The 21,923-nt window shown below is 43.4% G+C and overlaps 2 pseudogenes; both read left to right on the top strand.

Moving 5' to 3' along the window:
* Positions 1-4,781: 4,781 nt before the first annotated feature.
* On the top strand, positions 4,782-6,121 carry LOC139159195 (zinc finger protein 665-like; annotated as a pseudogene).
* A 2,169-nt stretch (positions 6,122-8,290) lies between these two features.
* On the top strand, positions 8,291-13,522 carry LOC139159789 (zinc finger protein 93-like; annotated as a pseudogene).
* The last annotated feature ends 8,401 nt before the right edge of the window (positions 13,523-21,923 follow it).

The following is a 21,923-nucleotide window of genomic DNA, read 5'->3' on the forward strand; positions in this document are numbered from 1 at the left end:
CCGGTCACAATTCAAAGTGTTGGTTATGACCTTTAAAGCCCTTCATGGCATCAGACCATAGATAGATAGATAGATAGATAGATAGAGAGAGAGAGAGAGAGAGAGAGAGAGAGAGAGAGAGAGAGAGAGAGAGAGAGAGAGAGAGAGAGAGAGAGAGAGAGAGAGAGAGAGAGAGAGAGAGAGAGAGAGAGAGATACACACAAATATCCTGGGTGTGTGTTCCTCCCCCAATCATGTGGGATCACTGACACCCTACCCATCCCCAAAATGTCCCTCCCAGTCCAGCCGGATCCTCTCCCAGCCCTCCCCCACAATTCACTGGGGAATCCTCTGCTTGACTCTCTTGGGAGAAAAATGTGAGATCCTTTCCTGAAACATGTGTCTCCCTTGCTTAGAACCTCTGGATGGAGCAGCTCCTTCGGATTTTCCGCCCTTCAGCACCAAATAGGAAGGAATCTCCCTCTTTCTGTCGTTCAGGATCCCCCTTTTTCTGGCAAGAGACACCTGAAAGAAGATCCCAGAATAAAGTTTGGCTGTTTCTCTTCCAATTTTTGCCCCTTTCTTTGGATAAGTGTCGCCTTGCCATAATTTCAAGGGCCTCTGTCTTTCTTTTTCAGGAGTTTAAAGTTTAAAGTTTTATTGGATTTATATGCTGCCCCTCTCCGAAAACTCGGGGCGGCTAACAACAATCATGAACAATATACAATAAAATCCAATACTAAAAGCAAATTAAAACCCCTTAATATATAAAAACCAAACATACATACAAACATACCATGTATACAGTTGTAACGGCCTAGGGGGAGAAAAAAGTCTTAATTCCCCCATGCCTGATGGCAGAGGTGGGTTTTAAGCAGCTTACAAAAGGCAAGGAGGGTGGGGGCAATTCTAATCTCTGGGGGGAGTTGGTTCCAGAGGGCCATGGCCGCCACAGAGAAGGAGGAAAAGATTGGTAGGGATCTATGGGGCTGTTGGGGCAGAACTTCAACTGGGCAGAAGAAGCTGTCATCTTGATTCTGGAGCAGAGGTCAAATAAGTAAAACTGAGCTAGAAAGGAAGTTGTAGTCCCTCCTTGGCCATCAAAGCCAGCTGGGTAACCTGGAGCCCCTCATTCTCTCAGCCCGACCCATCTCACAGGGTTGTAGTGAGGAACTTAGTGATTGGTAATGGTAATAAAGGCGGGATATCAATGTTTTTTTAAATTCTGCTGTGCAGAAGTCTAGCAGTGTCTCCAGGCCTCTTTCTCTTCTCAGCTGCCCTATTTGTATTGTCCCCATGGGAACAAGCACAAGACCTTGGCTGCTCCTACAAACTCTTCTTTTTGCTGTCCTAGGGACTCTAGGAATTTGGAAATGACCCACCCAGACTCTGCAGAAAACCACCAGGCTCATGGACTTAAGAGATCATCCCACCCAATTTAAATTCTCATGATGGTCAGTCATCATGTAACCTCTGCACCAGTGGCCATGAAGTTATTTGGATTATAAATCCCTGGGAGGGAATTTAAAGATTAATTATCCAGTTAGGAGGAAATATCAATAAAGTATTTTAGCTGCTATAACAATTTTGCTGCGATTTACTGGCATTTTGAAGGGAGTTCCTAAACAGAAACACATGAAACCAGGCAGCTCCTACACACATACACGAGCAGGAGGGTAGCCCCACTTCCAACGTACAGAGAGGGACACTCTGCCCATGGTCAGAGGGATCCGAGGAGGTTTCCGAGCACGTGGTCCTAACAGGGAGGCGATATTGGAGGGGAGGGCAGGATGGGAGAGGAGGAACCTGAGAGGCGGAGTTTCAATGTGGGGGCGGATCCTCCCCCTCCCTTTTCCCTCCACTGGCTGGATCTCCGCTTCCCGCCGCGTGTCTCACTTCGCTCGGCGAGGAGCGACGCTGGATCCCTCGGGGGAGGCTCCTGTGCCCCGCTCGTGTCAGGTAAGGCTGCTCTCCCTCCAGGGGGACAAAGGGGACTCCGTCCCCGGACGGGATCTGCCCCCTCCTCGCCCGGCCAAGGCTGGCCTGGGGGTTCCGTGTGGATCTGGGAAGGAGATTTGGTGAGATTTTCAGAAGGTCTCTCTGTGGTCCGCCAGAGCACGAGATCTCTGAGCATGCACATCTAGCCAGTGCAGATGGAAAAATGGAGCTTTAAAACGTTTGTTGAGATTAAACTCATTGCAAGAGGGGGGGGGAGGGTTTGGGAGCAAAAAGAAGTTCAAATTGAATTGTGCTCCTCTTGTCTTAAGGTGCAAGAATTTCCTCTTTCTTCTCAATATAGAAGGTGAACAATGAAATCCTTTGCTTTTTTGCTGAGGGTTATTTTGCTTCTGATTTTAAAGGCTGGATAGAATCAGTAAAAATCAGTATTTTCCTTGTTCTTCCCTGAAGGGGCTGTGAAGTGGCAGTGGATGTTTTACAAAGCACAAATTCTAAGGAACTTTTGAGGCACTAAAGATCTAAGTGCCAAAGCCCACTGCAACAACATCGCCAAGAAGGCCTCAAGAGTTGTTAATCTAATCCTAGGTAGCTTCTGCTCTGGAAATCTCACACTACTTACCAGAGCTTACAAAACTTTCGCCAGACCCATTGCTCATCTGTTTGGAACCCATACCATTGACATCTGACATTAACACCCTTGAAAATGTCCAAAGATACTTCATCAGAAGAGCCCTTCACTCCTCTACCCAAAACAGAACTCCCTATGAAACTAGACGTACAATCCTGGGTCTTGAAAGCTTAGAACTTTGATGCCTTAAACATGATCTAAGTATTGTCCACAAGATCATATGCTGCAATGTCCTGCCTATCAAAGACTACTTCAGCTTCAACCACAACAACACAAGAGCACACAACAGATTCAAGCTTAATATTAACCGCTCCAAACTTGACTGTAAAAAATATGACTTTAGTAATCGAGTTGTTGAAGTGTAGAACTCATTACCGGACTCCGTAGTATCGTCCAAAAGTGCTGGATGAAAGTAAAATATAGTTTCATTGAGATCTATGCATTCTGTTGGTCAGCAGGTTGTGAATCCATCTGGTGGTGTTCCTGTCTATCCTACATTTTTCTATCTTGCAAAGAAGTAGGCTGGGGTCTGCTTTGTCACATGCCTTCCCCAAATCTATATATATTGGTGTCCACTGAATTTCCCAGCTCCATTAATTCAGTCACTTGGTCAAAGGATGCAATGCAATTTCTCTTCCCTGATCTGTTGTTGACCATCCTGTGTTGACTTCTAGTAATAGCATTACTTGTTTGTATACTTTCACAGAGCCCTTGCTTAATTATCTTCCCAGGATCTTCCCAGATATTGATGTTAGGCTATTAAACAATTTCATGGGTCATTAAGCAGACAAAGACCCAGGTAAGCAAACTGGGTTGCCTTACATGGGAGGGAGAGGCCACATAAGTCCTGGCACAGGTCATGGGCCAGTTGAAGAAGTCCTGAAGAAGCTTTGGAGATGTTTTGGGGCAAATTGCTTGGAAACAATATGGAACATGGCACAGGACTGCAAAGGCCTCTGGTCTGGGGATTAAGGCCGCATTTCACACTGGCAATGGGGACACTAGGCTGAAGTCCAGTCCTGGGGTCAGTGGCAGCTGGCTGAAAGTGGTGAGGGCCTCTACATGTAGGCCTAGCCCAACATTGCTGTCAATAAAAACATAGAAACATAGAAGACTGACGGTAGAAAAATACCTTATGATCCATCTAGTCTGCCCTTATACTGTACTATTTTCTGTATTTTATCTTAGGATGGATATATGTTTATCCCAGGCATGTTTAAATTCAGTTACTGTGGATTTATCTACCACGTCTGCTGGAAGTTTGTTCCAAGGATCTATTACTCTTTCTGTAAAATAATATTTTCTCATGTTGCTTTTGATCTTTCCCCCAACTAACTTCAGATTGTGTCCCCTTGTTCTTGTGTTCACTTTCCTATTCAAAACACTTCCCTCCTGGACCTTATTTAACCATTTGACATATTTAAATGTTTCGATCATGTCCCCCCTTTTCCTTCTGTCCTCCAGACTATACAGATTGAGTTCATTAAGTCTTTCCTGATACGTTTTATGCTTAAGACCTTCCACCATTCTTGTAGCCCGTCTTTGGACCCGTTCAATTTTGTCAATCAGGGTTCTTTGCATGTTTGGACTAGGGGTTCTAAAGTTTCCAGGAATGGCTGCAGTTTTGCATCCTATTTCAGCACCCCCAAACCATGGGAGGCTATTCCATTTCTCCAGGAGCACTGCCACACTCCTCACATCCCTTGGTTAGGTCTTCTTTCACTTAAAAACCCATCAGATCACTTGCAGCTAACCTGCAGACAGGAGTTTGAGATTGTGCTTATTGAGAACTGATCCCTCATCTACCCACTGCTTCACTGAATAACCGAGATTCCAGTCCCAACTGTAGTAATAAGTTGGGGACAAGCTCTACATTCAGTGCTTCCTTTTTATCTTATAATAGAATTAGAACCAAGCAGGAAAAGATAAGAGTCAATGAACAGCAGAAGAGTTTGCCTCCTAGAGTTGTGAGGTAACAAAAATAATGAGATTTCATCTTGGATGTACTGGGCACCCAGGTCCCATTTTGGAGGACATAGGCCCCCAAAGTCCATTCCAAATCAAAGATTTTGTGCTTCTCTATATTTCTCAAAAGAAAATACAATTCATGTATTCTTTTTTTTGTCCAGCAGGAAAACATCTGTGACCTGATTTACCTGCAAAAGAACAATCAGTAGATAGTGGAAATTCGCACAAGCAGCAGTTGCCAGAAAGCATGGAGGGTGGAAAACTCTTAGATTCCCCGTCAGAAACAAGCGGCACTCTGAAAGATCACAAAAAAACACATGAATGCTCAGAGTGTGGGGAATTCTTTGTTCTCCAGTCCCACTTTTTGACCCACAGGAAGGTCCATGTAGGAAGTGGATCCAGTCAAAATTCGGAGGATAAGAAATCCTTCTCTGGAAAAGAGGCCAAAGATACCAGAAAGTCCTCCAGACTAAAGCCCTATAAATGTGATGAATGTGACTTATGTTTTGGTCAAAAGTCACACCTTTTTATACATCAGAAAATCCACACTGGAGAGAAACCTTATCAATGCCTGGAATGCGGAATTTTTTTCTGTCAAAAAGCCACTCTCAGAAACCATGAGAGAATTCACACAGGGGAAAAACCTTACAAGTGTTGGGAATGTGGGAAGACCTTTTCTCAGAATTCAGCTCTTTGGGTCCACGAGAAGATTCACGCGGGAATCAAACCTTACAAGTGCTTTGAGTGTGGAAAATATTTCACCCGGAGTTCATCTCTTCAGAGTCATTGGAAAATACACACAGGGGAGAAAAACGAGAAGTGCCCGGAATGTGGGAAATGTTTTATCCAGAAATCAAATCTGGTGCGACATCAGAGAATTCACAGTGGAGAGAGACCCTATAAATGCCCAGAATGTGAGAAACGATTTGCGGCTTCTTCTGCACTTAAGAGACACCAGATGAGGCATAAAGAGGAGAAACCCTATCAATGTGGCAAGTGCGACAAAAGTTTTCTTACTCCAAAAGAGGTTCAGACTCATGACAGGATCCACACAGGAGAGAAGCCGTTCAAGTGTGTGGAATGTGAGAAATTCTTTTCCCAGAAACACCACTTTAGAAGGCATCAGAGGGCCCACACAGGAGTGAAGCCATACAGCTGCACAGAATGTGGAAAATCTTTTCCTTATAAGGAAAGCCTTTTGACACATCATAAAACCCACACAGGGGAGAAGCCATATCAATGCAACGAATGTGGGAACTTTTATATTTCCATATCAGCCCTTAGAAGTCATGTGAAAATTCACACAGGGGGAAAAAATTACAAATGTTTAGACTGTGGGAGATCATTTGCTCATTCATCTTCTTTTAGAGTTCACAGCCGAATCCATACAGGAGAGAAACCACACAAATGCCCAGAGTGTGGTAAATGTTTTTCACGGAAAGATTCTCTTGTGATGCATCAACGAATCCACATTGTGAGGGGGAATGTCTGGAATGTGGAAAATGTTTTTCCCAACCTTCAGCATTTTGCAGGCACACGAGAAATCACTCAGGAGACTGGCATCACAAGTGTGCAGAGTGTGACTAACCTTTCCACTGTAAATCAAAACTAAAAATGTACCAGAAAGTCAATAGGAGAGATAAATCTCTTCAGCTATGAACAATATGGGAAACATGTTTTTTTAAAAGACAAAGCTTACAATTCACCAGCAATTTCACATAGTGACAGAAGGGAAATCTTACAATTGCTTGGTGTTGGGGGAGTGAGGATGTTTGGCTCACAAAGCTGCATTAGTAACTTACCAGTGTGAGCACCCAAAAGACTTACAAGTGTTTGGAGAGTATGTATAATTTTTGCAGTTACACGAGTTACGTCCACAATTGGGAATGGATTTTCAGTCAAATCAAGTCACGTATGTTTTTGTTAATTCTTAGTAGAGCTTTGTTGATCCATGAGGAGAACCGAGATTCAGAGAGGATTAAAATGGGGGTGAGGCTTGAATGAAGATGCATTCGATTGTTTATTTAGAGATAAATAGAAGGTTTTTTAGTGTTGATATTGAATCTGCTGCCTGAGGATGAAGAGGGAGACTTTATGTTTCCTATTATGTTTTGGAGGGCTTTCCCTCCGCCCCAACCTTGTATTTTATTCATGCACACATTTATATGAAGTTCCTTTTTTTGAATATTGTATTCAATCCTTAATAAAATTGTTGTTCAAAATAATCAAGAGGACTGTTTTTAGGACATGGGCTGGAAATTTAAAAAAAGTCAAGATGGCCGTCAGATTGTGCCATACTTTGCAGTCAAAGTCTTGTTGCTTTTTAGCTTTATATATGTTGCCCTTTTGACTCCCATCCAAATTTGTATTGTATGCAAAAAATGGCAAAGAAATTGGAAAATCATGACTAGAAAATCATGGCTGCAAACTGGTTGCAAATGAACATAATGAAACCTTGATAAACTTTGGAGGATTTTGCAAAAGTGGGACATTGTATGAAGGCAATAAATATGACCTTGTCCACCCCTCTTGTAAAACACAACTCTGAAAAGGGGCTCACAATCCTAAAGCCAAAATCAGGAAAACCAAAACTTATCAAGCACCTGAGTCACAGCCACAAACACACCCAAACTCTAATCCTCCAATCTCAGACATTCTCTGTCCCAGAAACAGGGGAAACGCCCCACTACAGGTTTCCAGAAGGCTAGAAGGGTGGGAGGCCTCTAGGGTCTTCTCCAAGGCAGGGGCTGCTATAGAAAAGACACTTCCTGGGTCTTGCTAGATGGCAAATAGTATTGATCAAGAAATGGGTTAATTATCAGTTTTATAATGGTTTGTCTCCTCTTCAGCTTCTGAGCAAGGGCCCTGCTAGCCACACTCACCTCAAACAAGTTCTGGTCTTCAATATGAATTAAATTCATCCTTGAGCACGGGGTGATTTTCATAGGAATGCAAACTCCTCAAACATATATGTTACTACATGGACATTGATGCATGACTGTGTATGTCAATTGAGACATTGATGCATGACTGTGTACGTCAATATCTGTTTCTCAAGCTTCACAACTTTAAACTATGGATTTGTCCCAGGATTCCCCAACCGGCATGAATTGTGGCAGCTGAACTCCACCCATCTTAAAAGACGACCATTCTTAATCAACACCCAGTACATCCAGAATGGCGTAGTGGTTAAGACCCTGCATTAGAGAGCCTGAGGCCATGGGTTCCAGTCCTGCCATGGCCATGAAAGGCAGATGGGTGACCTTGGGCAAGTCACTCTCTCAGCCTAGCCCACCTAACTGTATTGTTAGAAAAATAGGTGAAGAAGACGTGTGGGATATGTTCACTTCCTTATTTGTAAAAATTATAAAAGGTGGATATCAATAAATACAAATGAAATCATTTATATTTTGCAGTGGCTTTTCCTCGTTTCCCTGTTGTTTTGTGCTGCCTATATGGCAAAAAAAATGAGATCTTGGCCTGCTGCCCCAAACTCTCTTCTTTCCTGTCTTGGAGTCTCTGGGGATTGGGAAACCAAAAAATGTGAGAAGACCCATCCATGCTCAGACAAACACACACCAATTTAAACTCTCAGAATGGAGGGTCACTATGTAACTAATGTATAAGACCTGATGACATCTGGATTAAACGTTTCTGAGGGTGAAAATAAATATCCAGTTAGGCTGCTAAGGGGCGGGGCCCGAGAAGAGCTCGCAAGGCCCGACTCCTCCTCTCCCCTCCCCCTCACTGGATTTCCGTTTCCCTCCGCCTGTACCGCTTCACCCGGCGGTGGTCTCCGCTGGATCCTTCGGGAGAGGCTTCAGGGTCCCGATCGTGGCAGGTAGGGATGCTTTCCCTCTGGCCTCCAGAGAGCTGCGGATCACCGTTCTTCCGCTTGCCGAATTTTCCTCGGGGAGATCCGGCTCTGGCGTTGCCTGCAGGGAGCGTATCCCTCCCTGCAAAGGGGGCTTCGTCCCCGGATGAATCCGCCCCCTCCTCGCCCGACCAAGGCTCCCCGGGGGGCTTCGGGTGGATCGGGAAGGAACTTTGGGGAGGTTGCTTTTAGAAGGTCTCTCTGTGGTCCGTCAGAGGATGAGGTCTCTGAGCATGTGCAGTTTAAAAAATGGGAAAAAACCAGAGCTTTAAAAACCAGGTTTGTAATGTGGTTTTTAAAACAGCAATACTGCAAAAGTGCTGGATGAAGCCGTAATTTCTTTCATCAATATTTGTTGAAGAAGCCACTCTTGGTGGAGTTGGAGCTAGGAGTGGGGGGGTTGCAATAGCTGGGTGGCTGCAACCCAGAAGCCGAAAGGGGCTGCCTGGGGACTCAGCTTGTGGTGGGGCTGTCCGGTCACGGGGAAATGTGTCAGCCCAAATTGGGTCTTGTTTCATGTTCTGCCGGTGTGTTTCAGCTGCCCATAATTACAGGGTAATTAGTCCAGGAAGACACACACCACACGATAAAAGTAAAACCCAAAAGTTTTTATAAACAGAAAAACAGAAACAGTTCCCTTTTTAACTGTCAAAGGGATTTTCTGGTACACACAAGGCACAGGTGAAATGCAATCCAATTGCTCACCCAATAACTGGGAAATTGAGTCCAATTCTAAAGTCCAGAGAGTCCACACACACAATCCTGAACAGCACAAAAACATGATCTTGACGAAACAATGAATCAGATAAACTGCCATGAGGCTAAAACACCAGGCTGCACTTTTATCTGTAGCAGTAATTACAGCAGCCCCACCCAACCACAGGTGGCCTCATTTTCTCTTGTAATAATCCTTCAGTTGTTGTCTCCTATCCATCTCTCTACACATGCGTGGATGTGTCATTAATTCTTGTTCAGAATCCAGGGATGATACAGATGATTGATCTCCTCCTGGGCTGTCTGCCAAACTCCCCTCTTCCCTGTCACTCACGCTTCTTTGGTCAGAAGAGAATTCGTTCATCGGGAGCAAAACAGGCCTGCGGCATGTGGATGTTTCCCCCACATCCACATCCACATTTCTTGGGTCATGAGCTGGGCCAGGGCTAACCACAACAGTTTCACATGATACATTTTTAATTATAAAATGTGCAAATTTTTATTGCTTATGCCTTGTTCCATAGTGCACTTGCAATTACAGTTTAATAATATGAAACAATTAGCTCTTTTGCTAAAGCTTAAACTTTAATTGAAATTCTCTGGGTACTTTATTGGTGATTTGGGGTGAATTTACCACAGCATTAAACCATGTCACAGTTCAGCTTTTTTAAAATTGGGAGGAGCTGCATAGGATGACAAATAGGGTCTTTCATTTCACTTTGGGGAAGCTCTGTATAGGTTTATTTGCCTTGATCAGCCATGGCCCTTTTATGAGTTAACTTGGCTGTTGCACCTGGAGAAGGAAGATATGCTAATTCAGAGCCATTTTCCCTTCCTCTTTTTTGTCTGGTCTCCTTGGGTTTGAGTCTCTTTTAGGTTGACCTGGCTGTACTTCCCCTTCTAATATACACAGTTTTTTGTTTGGACCTTGTTATACTCATGGCATCAGACAAGCAGCCTGCGGTGTCCCAGGGAATCGGTCGGCCTCTCTCCCATCCGGGTAATAATAATAATAATAATAATAATAATAATAATAATAATAATAATAATAATAATAATTAATTATTATTATTATTATTATTATTATTATTACAATTATAATTATAATTATTAATTAGATTTGTATGCCGCCCCTCTCCAAAGACTCGGGATGGCTCGGGGTAGGAAATGCAGAGCAATGATCTCCTTTTAAACAGTCCTGTGTCTTGTGCTAAACTGGGGTTTGTGGAAGAAGCCAGATGTGGCCCCCAAATGGAAGCCCTTGATAGAGAAGACAGAAGCTGCTTTGTTCCCCTTCCCTTCTTGCCTAAGGCACTTGTGGCACTTCCTACTGAAGGAGCCCTGTGGGGCAGGTAGGGAGGAGGGAGGGCTGGCATAGATGGTGTTGTCTTAACCTCAAAAACAAATGAAGGAGTATTACACTGAAAGTGGATACTAGACTAATAGCAAACCCCACCTACCTCCTACACTCTTCACTCACCGCCCCGATCACTTTTAATTTGACATTACTGTACTTCATTGTTTATTCCATTGTTCACCATTTCATTGCAAATATTCATTTTAACGTTTTTACTGTCATAAGACCCCCCCCCCCCAGAGTAGCCCTTTGGTGAGATAGGTGGCAAATAAATTTAAACAGCAAATAAGAGCACAAAGGAGAGTTTCATGGTCTTCCCAAGAGGAAGAGACTGAGCTGTGAAACAGATCCATGCAGGGGGAGAAAACATGTCATAAGGAAGCCAGGATCAAGGAGCCATGATGGGAGGGAGCTCACCAGTGGAATAATCAGAAAAAGCAAGAAAAGATTTGAGGGTTTTAAAACTGATATTAATGTTATTAATTGATTTTATATTGTTTCATACTGTTTTATAGATTTATTATTGTGAGCCGCCCTGAGTCCTTTAGGATTGGGTAGCATGCAAGTCAAATTAAACAAATCAATGGGTAAAAGAAATTGTTTATGCTAAACCTCAACTCTCTTTCCTCTCTTTTTGCTTATATGATGCCTTAATCTTTTGGGTTGCCTGTAGGTTGTCCTCAACTTATGACTACAGTTGGGTTTGGAATCTTGCTTGTTAGCAGAGTGGTCATTATGTGAGATATCACATGATGGCTTTGCTAAATTAGTGTAATTCTGCACTTACTGTTGCAGTTGTTAAGTTCTTTCTTTCTTCCTTTCTTCCTCTCTCTCTCTTTCTTTTTTTCTTTTTTTCTTTTTTCTTTTTTTCTTTCTTTCTTTCTTTCTTTCTTTCTTTCTTTCTTTCTTTCTTTCTTTCTTTCTTTCAGATTTGTATGCCGCCCCTCTCTGCGGACTCAGTTATTACCGTAAGTGGATGAAGTCCCATGAGTTTGTCTCCAGGTGAGGAAGAGACGACAGGGGAGGCAGAGTCCCAACGGAGTCCACGTTTGACTTGAGGGGGTCCTGAATAAGCCTAGAGATGCTTTGGTCCATATTGCTTAGAAACCATATGGAATATGCGGCTTGGGGAATGGTGCAAGGCTGCAAAAGGCTGGCAGCCTGGTGATTAAGGCCGCATTTCTCAGTGGCACCAGTTACAATGGGCTGAAGTCCAGACCTGGGGTCAGTGGCAGATGGCTGAAATGGCTTAAGTCACCCCCCTGACGTTTCTGAGGCTTCTGGGAGTGGCTGCAGCTCTCTTAAATCATGCTTGTGCTGGATCTCCAGGCTCTCCCCCATCCCCTTGAGGCCTCCCTGCAGTTCTTCCCTGGGTCTTCCTTCACTTAACAACACACAAAATCATTTTAAAACTACAACAACAGAAGATTTTGCCTCCAAGAGATGTGTTGTTGTAGTTTTAAATCACTGGAGATTTTATCCAGGAGTTTTGAAGTCTTGGATAGGGGGTTAGACTGGAAGATCTTCATGGTCCTTCCAAATCTCAGATTTTATGATTCCCTACCTTTCTCAAAAAGAAATATTATTCTCCATTTCTTTTTTTCCACAACAGAAATAAAATATTGTGATCTAACTACGACAAACAGTAGAAAATCAGTTCAAGGCAGCCGCCGCCAACAAGTATGGACCGTGAGAAACCATTGCCTCTCCCATCAGAAACAAGCAACACCCCTGAAAATCACCCAACAACCCATATATGCTCAGAGTGTGGCAAAATCTTTCCTTGCTGGTCCTTCCTTTTGACGCACAGGAAGATCCATTTTCAAAGTGGATCCTCTCAAGGTTTGGAAGGCAGATTAAAACTCTATAAATGTGAGGAATGTGACTTACGCTTTGAACGAAAGTTAGAACTTCTTCAACATCAGAAAACCCACACTGGAGTTAAACCTTATCAATGTCTAGAATGTGGGAAATTTTTCTGTGCAAAATCCACTCTCAGGGACCACAAGAGAATCCACACAGGTGAGAAACCTTACAAGTGTTGGGAATGTGGGAAGAGCTTTTCTCAGAACTCAACTCTTTGGCTCCATAAGAAGATTCATTCAGGAATAAAGTCTTACAAATGCTTTGAGTGTGGGAAATGTTTCACCCTGAGAACATATCTTCACAGTCATGAAAAAACACACAGAGGGGAGAAAAAGAAAAAACCTTACAAATGCTTTGTGTGTGGAAATTGTTTCACCCAGAGTTCAGCTCTTCGGAGTCATTGGAAAACACATCGAGGGGAGAAAAATGTAAAGTGCCTCGAATGTGGGAAATACTTTTCCAGTAAATCAACCCTGGTGCGACATCAGAAAATTCACACTGGAGACAGACCCTTTGAATGCCCAGAATGTGGGAGAAGATTTATGTATTCTTTTGAACTTCGGAGACATCAGAAGGCTCACAAAGGGGAGGAACCCTATAAATGTGGGGAGTGTGGGAAAGGTTTTCTTACACGAAAAGACATGCAGAATCATGAGAGAATCCACACAGGGGAGAAGCCGTACAAATGTTTAGAGTGTGGGAAATCATTTTCCCGGAAAACACACCCTTGGAGTGCATGAGAGGGTCCATACAGGCATAAAGCTGTACAGATGCACAGAATGTGGGAAATCTTTTGCTTATAAGGAAGTACTTTGGAGACATCAACACATTCACACCGGGGAGAAGCCTTATCAATTCACTGAGTGTGGACAATTCTATCGTACCACATCAAACCTTAGAAATCATGTAAGAATTCATGCAGGGGAAAACAAGTTATAAATGTTTAGAGTGTGGGAAAGCTTTTGCATTCATCTCACCTTAAAAGTCACAGCCGAATCCATTCAAGAACGAAGCCCTTTAAATGCTGGAAGTGCAGTGTTTCTCTCAGAAAGTTACTCTTTCAAAGCATCAGCGAAGGCACACTGGAGAAAAACCATATAAATGTTAAGATTGTGGGAAATGTTTTGCCCAACTTTCATCCTTTTGTATGCACAACCAAGATCACATTGGAGAGTAGCTTCACAACTGGGCGGGGAATGAGAATACTTTAATAATAATAATAATAATAATAATAATAATAATAATAATAATAATATATTAGATTTGTATTCCGCCCCTCTCTGAGGACTCGGAGCGACTTTGTTGCAAATCACAGTTAAAAATGCATCTGAAAGTCCGTAGCAGAGATAAATCTCTTGAATTGTGAACAATGTAGGGGCACACTGCATTACCAGACACTTAAAAACATAGAAACATAGAAGTCTGACGGCAGAAAAAGACCTCATGGTCCATCTAGTCTGCCCTTATACTATTTTCTGTATTTTATCTTAGGATGGATATATGTTTATCCCAGGCATGTTTAAATTCAGTTACTGTGGATTTATCTACCACGTCTGCTGGAAGTTTGTTCCAAGGATCTACCACTCTTTCAGTAAAATAATATTTTCTCATGTTGCTTTTGATCTTTCCCCCAACTAACTTCAGATTGTGTCCCCTGGTTCTTGTGTTCACTTTCCTATTAAAAACACTTCCCTCCTGGACCTTATTTAACCCTTTAATATATTTAAATGTTTCGATCATGTCCCCCCTTTTCCTTCTGTCCTCCAGACTATACAGATTGAGTTCATTAAGTCTTTACTGATACGTTTTATGCTTAAGACCTTCCACCATTCTTGTAGCCCGTCTTTGGACCCGTTCAATTTTGTCAATATCTTTTTGAAGGTGAGGTCTCCAGAACTGAACACAGCATTCCAAATGTGGTCTCATCAGCGTTCTATATAAGGGGATCACAATCTCCCTCTTCCTGCTTGTTATACCTCTAGCTATGCAGCCAAGCATCCTACTTGCTTTCCCTACTGCCCGACCACACTGTTCACCCATTTTCAGACTGTCAGAAATCACTACCCCTAAATCCTTCTCTTCTGAAGTTTTTGCTAACACAGAACTGCCAATGCAATACTCAGATTGAGGATTCCTTTTCCCAAAGTGCATTTGGAAACATTAAACTGCAGTTTCCATTGCTTTGACCATTTATCTAGTAAAGTTAAATCATTTACCATATTACAGAAACTTAAATATTGTGCAGTTACACTTGTTTTGTATGTGAATTGGGATGACTTGCTTTGCCCAGAGGCTTTTTCTGAGAGAAACAAGAAGGAATTCCAGAAGGAATTTGAAATTCTAGCTGAGTTAGGAGGAGAAGAGAGGAAGGACATGTTGACCAAAGAGAAAAAACCTAGAAATTGTGTTGGTTTAAATGTGACAATGATCTCTAAGGTTTGGGGATGAGACCCCCCCCCCGAACACTTGAATATAATGCATGAGCTGGAAGGGACCTTGGAGATCTTCTAGTGTAGCCCCCTGCTTAAGCAGGAGAACCTATACTATTTTAGATAAGTGACTGCTTAGTCTCCTCTTAAAAATCTCCAGTGATGAAGCACCCACAACTTCTAAAAGCCAAATTATCCCACCAATTAATTATCCTGTTGTGAAGTTTCGCCTTAATTTTACTTAATTCTCTCCTTGATTAATTTCTATCTATTGTTTCTTGTCATGCCCTCAGGTGCTTTGGAGAATAATTTGACCCGCTCTCTCCCTTGCGGCAGCCTCTGAAATACTGAAATACTGCTATCATGTCACCCCTAATCCTTAATTTTTTAGACTACCCAAGTCCAAATCCTGCAGTCGTTCTTCATATGTTTTACTCTTCAGAACTTTAATCACCCTAGTTGCTCTTTGAACTTTTTCCCTACTTCATCCCTACCCCGTGCCAGTGGTACATCTTCTCCACTCCTTAGGCCTTGGCATGGTTTTTGCAAAATTGGATATGGCCCAGGCCTTTCAGCAGCTCCCTGAGGATGAAGTCATTGCTGCTGCTCAAATTAATAAACCACAGGGGCACTTTTAAACACCATCACCTCCAGTTTGGCATAAGTGTGGCTCCAGGTATTTTTCAGGGCATCATAGAGTGCATCCTGCATGCCATCCAGGGTGTCATCCCTTTGATGACACCCTGATATCAGCTACCTCTCGCACTCAGCTCTTTGGTCACCTGGGGCTGTTACTCACTAGATTGCAACAGGCAGGCCTCAAATTTAAACGAGCAAAGTGCCAGATTGGAGTATCTAAGGTAGAAGTTTTTTTGGAGCAGGGGGGCTTAGTTGATGCCCACAATCTCCAAGGTAGAGGCTATAAAGAGCTCCCACACCCACATGCAAGGCAGAGTTGCAGGCCTTCTTGGGCCTTTTAAACTTTTAGTGCGTACTTCTCCCTCCTAAAGCCTCTGTAGACGAACCTCTCCATAGTTTAATAATAATAATTTATAATAATTTATTAGATTTGTATGCTGCCCCTCTCCTAAGACTGCTAGAGTTGCTAGATAACAAGGCTCTGGGTGTGGGCGGCAAGGTTCAAATTGCTGCTTTTGCAGCTGTCAAGGCCCTGCTTATCTCAGATTATCTCAGATGATCTCAGACAGCATCTACTTCAGCTTCAACCACAACAACACATGAGCACAGAACAGATACAAACTTAAAGTAAACCACTCCAAACTCGATTGCAGGAAAGACAACTTTAGTAACCAAGTAGTTAATGCAGGAACTCTATACCAGTGATTTTCAACCTTTTTTGAGCCGTGGCACATTTTTTACATTTACAAAACCATGGGGCACATTGAGTTGGGGGGGGGGGGGCGCGGCTAAAAAAATATTGGACAAAAAAATTCTCTCTCTTCCTCCCTTTCGCTCTCTTTCTCTCCCTCTTTTTTTCTCTCTCTCCATCCCTCTTTCTTTCTCTTCCTTCTTTCCTCTTTTTTGCTCTCTTTCTGTCTCTCTCCCTCCCTCCCTCTATGTCTTTCTCTCTCCCACCTTCCCTCCCTCTCTCTCTCTCTCGCTTTCTTTCTTTCTCTCTCTTGCTCTCTCTCTTGCTTTCTGTCTCTTTTGTTCTCTTTCTCTCTCTCTTTCTTTCTCTCTCTAGCTTGCTTTCTCTTTCTCTCTCTTTCTTTCTCTCTCTCTCGTTTTCTTTCTCTGAGCTTCGCGGCACACCTGACCATGTCTCGTGGCACACTAGTGTGCCACGGCACACTGGTTGAAAAACACTGCTCTATACCTGACTCTGTAGTATCATCACCTAACCCCCAAAACCTCACCCTTAGACTATGCACTGTTGACCTCACCTGATTCCTAAGAGGTCAGTAAGGGGCGTCCATAAGTGCACAAGCATCCCTACCATCCCCTGTCCTAATGTTTCTCTCTAACTAGTATCATGTATATAAACATTGTTATATCTTTGTATCCTACTAATATGTACTTGACTGAATGAATGGATGAATGAATGAGTGAGTGACAGCCTCCCTCTGGTCTTAGTCAATGATGCTTCATCCCATGATATTGGGGCTGTTCTCAGCCATATGTGCTGGAGGCGCCTATTGCTTCCCCCCACCCCCCCGAACACTTTTCTCCACCAAACTTAATTATAGCCAGTTAGATATGGAGGCCCTAGTTGCTATCACTGCTGTAAAGTGACTCCATGATGGTTTATGGCTGATTTTTTTCAACTCATTACGGATCACAAACCTCTTCTGGGTATCTTGGCTGGTGACAGACAAGCACCCCAAATTCTGTCCCTTTGTATATCCCTCTGGTCAGTTTTTCTCTCAATTTATTACCAGTTGGTTTATTGCGCTGGAAGGGATATACCTAATGCGGATGGCCTCAGCAGGAGCCCGCTTCTTCAATCAGTCCAAGACTAGGCCCTGCCTCCTCAGTTTTGCTAATTGAGGAGACCACCATGCCCTTGACCAGAGCTGATATAGTCCTCCACTCCTCCCAAAATCAGATTACTTCACAAGTCCTCGACTGGGCATATAGGGTGAGGCCTTTGGGCCATTCAAGCTGTCTTTCTTCAGGCGACGTTTGTTGTGGGGTAGCTGGGTATAGAAGTTGCTTCCTGATGCAGCCTCAGGACCACAGTTCAGAAATGGGAGGGACCAGCTGGTCCTGGGTTCAAATCCTGATGCTGCCAGCCTTATCTTTGAGCATGGGAGCCTGTGTAATCTGGCTGAGGACCTATTTTGAGCAACAGTCCACAGAGCCAGTTTGAATGATCTCTGAGAAAGGGGCTTGATTGCAGGAGGGAGTCTAGGGGTCTTCAGCAGCCCTTTTCTCCCCCTCCTTCCCCCAGAGGTTTTAAGGGCACCTCTCAGCCCCACTCCTCCGCCAGACGAGCCCCCTCCTTACCGGAGGTCTCCTTCCCACCTTTCCTTCTAGGGATCCCGGCCAGCACTCCCACCAGCAACATCGGGGGGGGGGGGATCCCAGCAGAGCCCTGGATGCCACCCCATAAGTGCCCCTAAAGAGAGAGGAGAAACACGCAGATGCTCCCAGCCCCAGAGGCGGCATTGGTGGGTCTGGATTGGGAGGGGGGGGGAGGGAAGTCTCCTGGAACGTCGGAATTGAGAGTAGCCAGGAAAGCTCAAGGACCAATGACAATCCTTCCTTCTGCAGCGTCATCTGTATCCGGGCAGAGTCTTCCTTTCATCCCCTGGAGGAGAGAGTTTTGCACAGAGAGAGAAATGGAGAATGTGTATGTGTATGTGTGTGTGAATCTGTTCAGTCTTTTTGGGGGGGGCACAGCTCAAGGGGGGGGGGGGTCATGGCAGCCCCGGTGGAGAGGGTGGACTTCCCCACCTATCAGGTGTGGAATGGGGCTGCAGTGGGTGAGAAAGAAGGAGGCACAGGCCATCCCCAGAAGGTAAAGAGAGCCATAGACATACAGAGAGATAGAAAAAGAGAGAGGAGAGATTTCTCAAGTTCCTTGGAATTGAGACAAATTGCTGCAAAACTGAGTTTCTTAAAGTAGACCATTAGACTTCCAAGCAACTGAGAAAAGGATCTAAAAATAAAATCAACCAAAAGAGCAACATGCAAACAAAAGCAAATGAATAGAATTTTATTGGCCAAGTGTGATTGGACACACAAGGAATTTGTCTTGGTGCCTATGCTCTCAGTGTACATAAAGGAAAAAGATACATTTGTCAAGAATCATGTGGTATAACACTTAATGATTGCCATAGGGGTCAATTAAGCAATGAAGAAACAATCAATATTAATAAAAATCTTAGATACAAGCAACAAGTTACAGTCCTAAGTCGGAGGAAAGGGATGATAGGAACAATGAGAAAAACTAGTAGAAATAGAAGTGCAGATTTAGTAAAAAGTCTGACAGTGTTGAGGGAATTATTTGTTTAGTAGAATGATGGTGTTCGGGGAAAAACTGTTCTTGTGTCTAGTTGTCTTGGTGTGCAATGCTCTGTAGCGACGTTTTGAGGGCATGAGTTGAAACAGTTTGTGTCCAAGATGCTAGGGGTCAGTAAATATTTTCCCCGCCCTCTTTTTGACTCGTGCAGTATACAGGTCCTCAATGGAAGGCAGGTTGGCAGCAATTGTTTTTTCTGCAGTTCTGATTCTCCTCTGAAATCTGTGTCAGTCCTGTTGGGTTGCAGCACCAAACCAGACAGTTATAGAGGTGCAGATGACAGACTCAATGATTCCTCTGTAGAACTGTATCAGCAGCTCCTTGGGCAGTTTGAGCTTCCTGAGCTGGCGCAGAAAGAACATTCTTTGTTGTGCTTTTTTGATGATGTTTTTGATGTCTTGAGATATGATAGAACCTAGAAATTTGAAGGTCTCTGCTGTTGATACTGTGTTGTCTAGTATCCCCTAGGAGCAAAACAATTTAATTTGTGTGCATTCTTTAATGGACTGTTAAATTGGCCACATCCAACCAGTCACATAACCACCTGGCCACACCCACCCAGCCAGTCCAGTCCCCCCAACAGACTGAGGTACCATGAATTGGCCCCTTGTTTAAAAAGTTCGAGGACCCCTGTCCTAGATGCTTTACTTGGGAAGTGGTCACTTCCCTCTTGTTCCCATAGAAATATCCTGGGATCTGCCCAACAGCTATTGGCTTCTTCAGGGGGCTTCTAGGATCTCCCCCTTCCCAAGCAAAGGGCAGGTGGCTTCTGTGAGCACCTTGATATGGACACCTGGTTCCCCAGGGATGCCTGATATCCGAATGCTTCTCCAGTCTGATGGAGGCTCTTTCTCTTTATGCATTTAAGGCTCTGTGAGAAGAAGGTCCAGTCCTGGGATACACAGAAGGTCAACTGCTGAAAATAGGAAAAAGGGGCTGTTCTACCATTTCATGTGCTAATTCCTTCACACACCCATACAGGTCCATTTGCCAGCATTCAGCTTCTCCTGCCAGCAAAGGGGGTTTCATTATTTGTGGCCCCTCCTGTGTGAGGCTCTGTCCTTCCTTCCCTTCTCAATTCAGGTGGGAGAGGCTGAGTTTGGGTCAGTGCCCCCTTTCAGCCAAGAGCCCATCAGGCACAGCTGGAGAGCAGACAGCCATGGAGGTTCATTACAGGCAGTCATCCAGCTGCACCGTTTGGAAGTTATGATGGACCCAACCCACAAAAGGTATTGCATGACACGGATCCATAATGTGCAGAGACTTGCTTAAGATGGAAAGTTGAGGACCACTTGTAGTTATTTACTGTATATTTCTTTATTATCAAATATAGAAACCACCCACTTCACTATATATATAAATCAATAAAATTAACTGCCTTGGAAATGGCCCTGGGTTGGGCTGAGAGGCAAATAAGGAGCTGTGATGTTCCTTCAGTACACCAGGGTAATTCAACACAAAAATATGTAACCCTTCCCTGGTGCAGAGCTGAAGGGATTGGATACTGTAGCCTAGAGGATAATTCTCTGCCTTACAAGGCAAAGGGTAGGTAAAGGGTACAGGTTCAAGTCCCAGTGGGTAGGGTTAGCTGATGAGGCCAAAATAAGGCCGAAATAGATCTATCCTAGTCTCCCTTAATTTTCAAATTCAGCAAAATAACATGTGACACACACACATACACACACACACACACACACACACACACACATATATATATATTTGTTTTTGTAAATTTTCACGGGTATATGTATGTAGATTGTTCTGAGTTCGGGTTTTGCCCTGTGTAATATTTTGCATGTCTATGCGACGTTTCAGTGAAATCACATTCACCATCATCAGGCTGAAGTTCCAAGCTTCGTGTTGTTGTAAAATGTAAAACAACACGAAGCTTGGAACTTCAGCCTGATGATGGTGAATGTGATTTCACTGAAACGTCGCATAGACATGCAAAATATTACACAGGGCAAAACCCGAACTCAGAACAATCTACATACTCTGTGTGTGTGTGTGTGTGTGTGTGTGTGTGTGTATATATATATATATATATATATATATATATATATATACTTATATTTTATACTTCTTTACTTTTTATATACTTATACTTTTCTACTTTTTTATACTTATATTTTAAATATTTTTGATATATTTATAAATCATTTCTCTCTCTATATATATATGTAAATATCAAAATTATTTAAAATATAAGTATAAAAAATTATGTGGACTGATCACCAAAATAGGAACTATCATTCCTAACAATGTGTGTTTGTGATTTATTTATTTATTTGTTTGTTTGTTTGTTTATTAATTTTATTTGTATGCCGCCCCTCTCTGTAGACTCGGGGCGTAATGTTTTTGTGTATATAATAAAATGTAATGTAATGTTTTTGTGTATATAATAAAAAAAGAAGAAGAAAGAAAGAAAGCCTGAGGCCCTGGGTTCCAGTCCTGCCTTTGCCATGAAAGGCAGATGGGAGATCTAGGGCAATTCACTCTCAGCATAAGAGGGCTGTTGGGAGGAAAATAGGAGGAATGTGTGTGGGATATGACCACTGTCTTGAGTTCTTGTAAAAATAATAAAGGCAGATATTTATAAATAAAAATAAAAAACATTTCCATTTTGCAGTGTCTTGGCTGCCTTGTTTCCCTCTTGTATTGTGTTGTCTCCATAGGAACAAGAATGAGATCTAGGCTCCTCCCCCAAGCACTCCCCTTTCTTGTCTTGGGGTCTCTGGGGATTAAGAAATCCCAGTTGCAGCCTGCAGAGAGAACACTCTTCCCATGGGCAGAGGAACCCTCCACACCAGGGGCAAGGCAAAGTTGGCTCTTCTATGACTTGTGGACTTCAACTCCCAGAATTCCTGAGCCAATCATGCTTGCTCAGGAATTCTGGGAGTTGAAGTCCATATGTCATAGGAGAGCCAACTTTGCGTACTCCTGCTGCTCCACACCAATGCCCATCAGAAGGAACAGAGGAGCTTTCCAAGCACGGGGTCTTGGCTGGGGGGGGGGGGGGAAAGAGAGATTAAAAGGAAGGGGCGGCGGAAGAAAGAAGAGGGGGAAGAAAGGGGCGGGGCCGTGGGGTGGGGGCGGAGCCCAAGAGGACGGCAGAACCTCCGCCCTCGCCTTTCTCCACCAACTTCCGGTTCACTCTAAATCCT

Source organism: Erythrolamprus reginae, chromosome 2 (genome assembly GCF_031021105.1).
Source record: "Erythrolamprus reginae isolate rEryReg1 chromosome 2, rEryReg1.hap1, whole genome shotgun sequence".
Taxonomy (NCBI): Eukaryota; Metazoa; Chordata; class Lepidosauria; order Squamata; family Dipsadidae; genus Erythrolamprus; species Erythrolamprus reginae.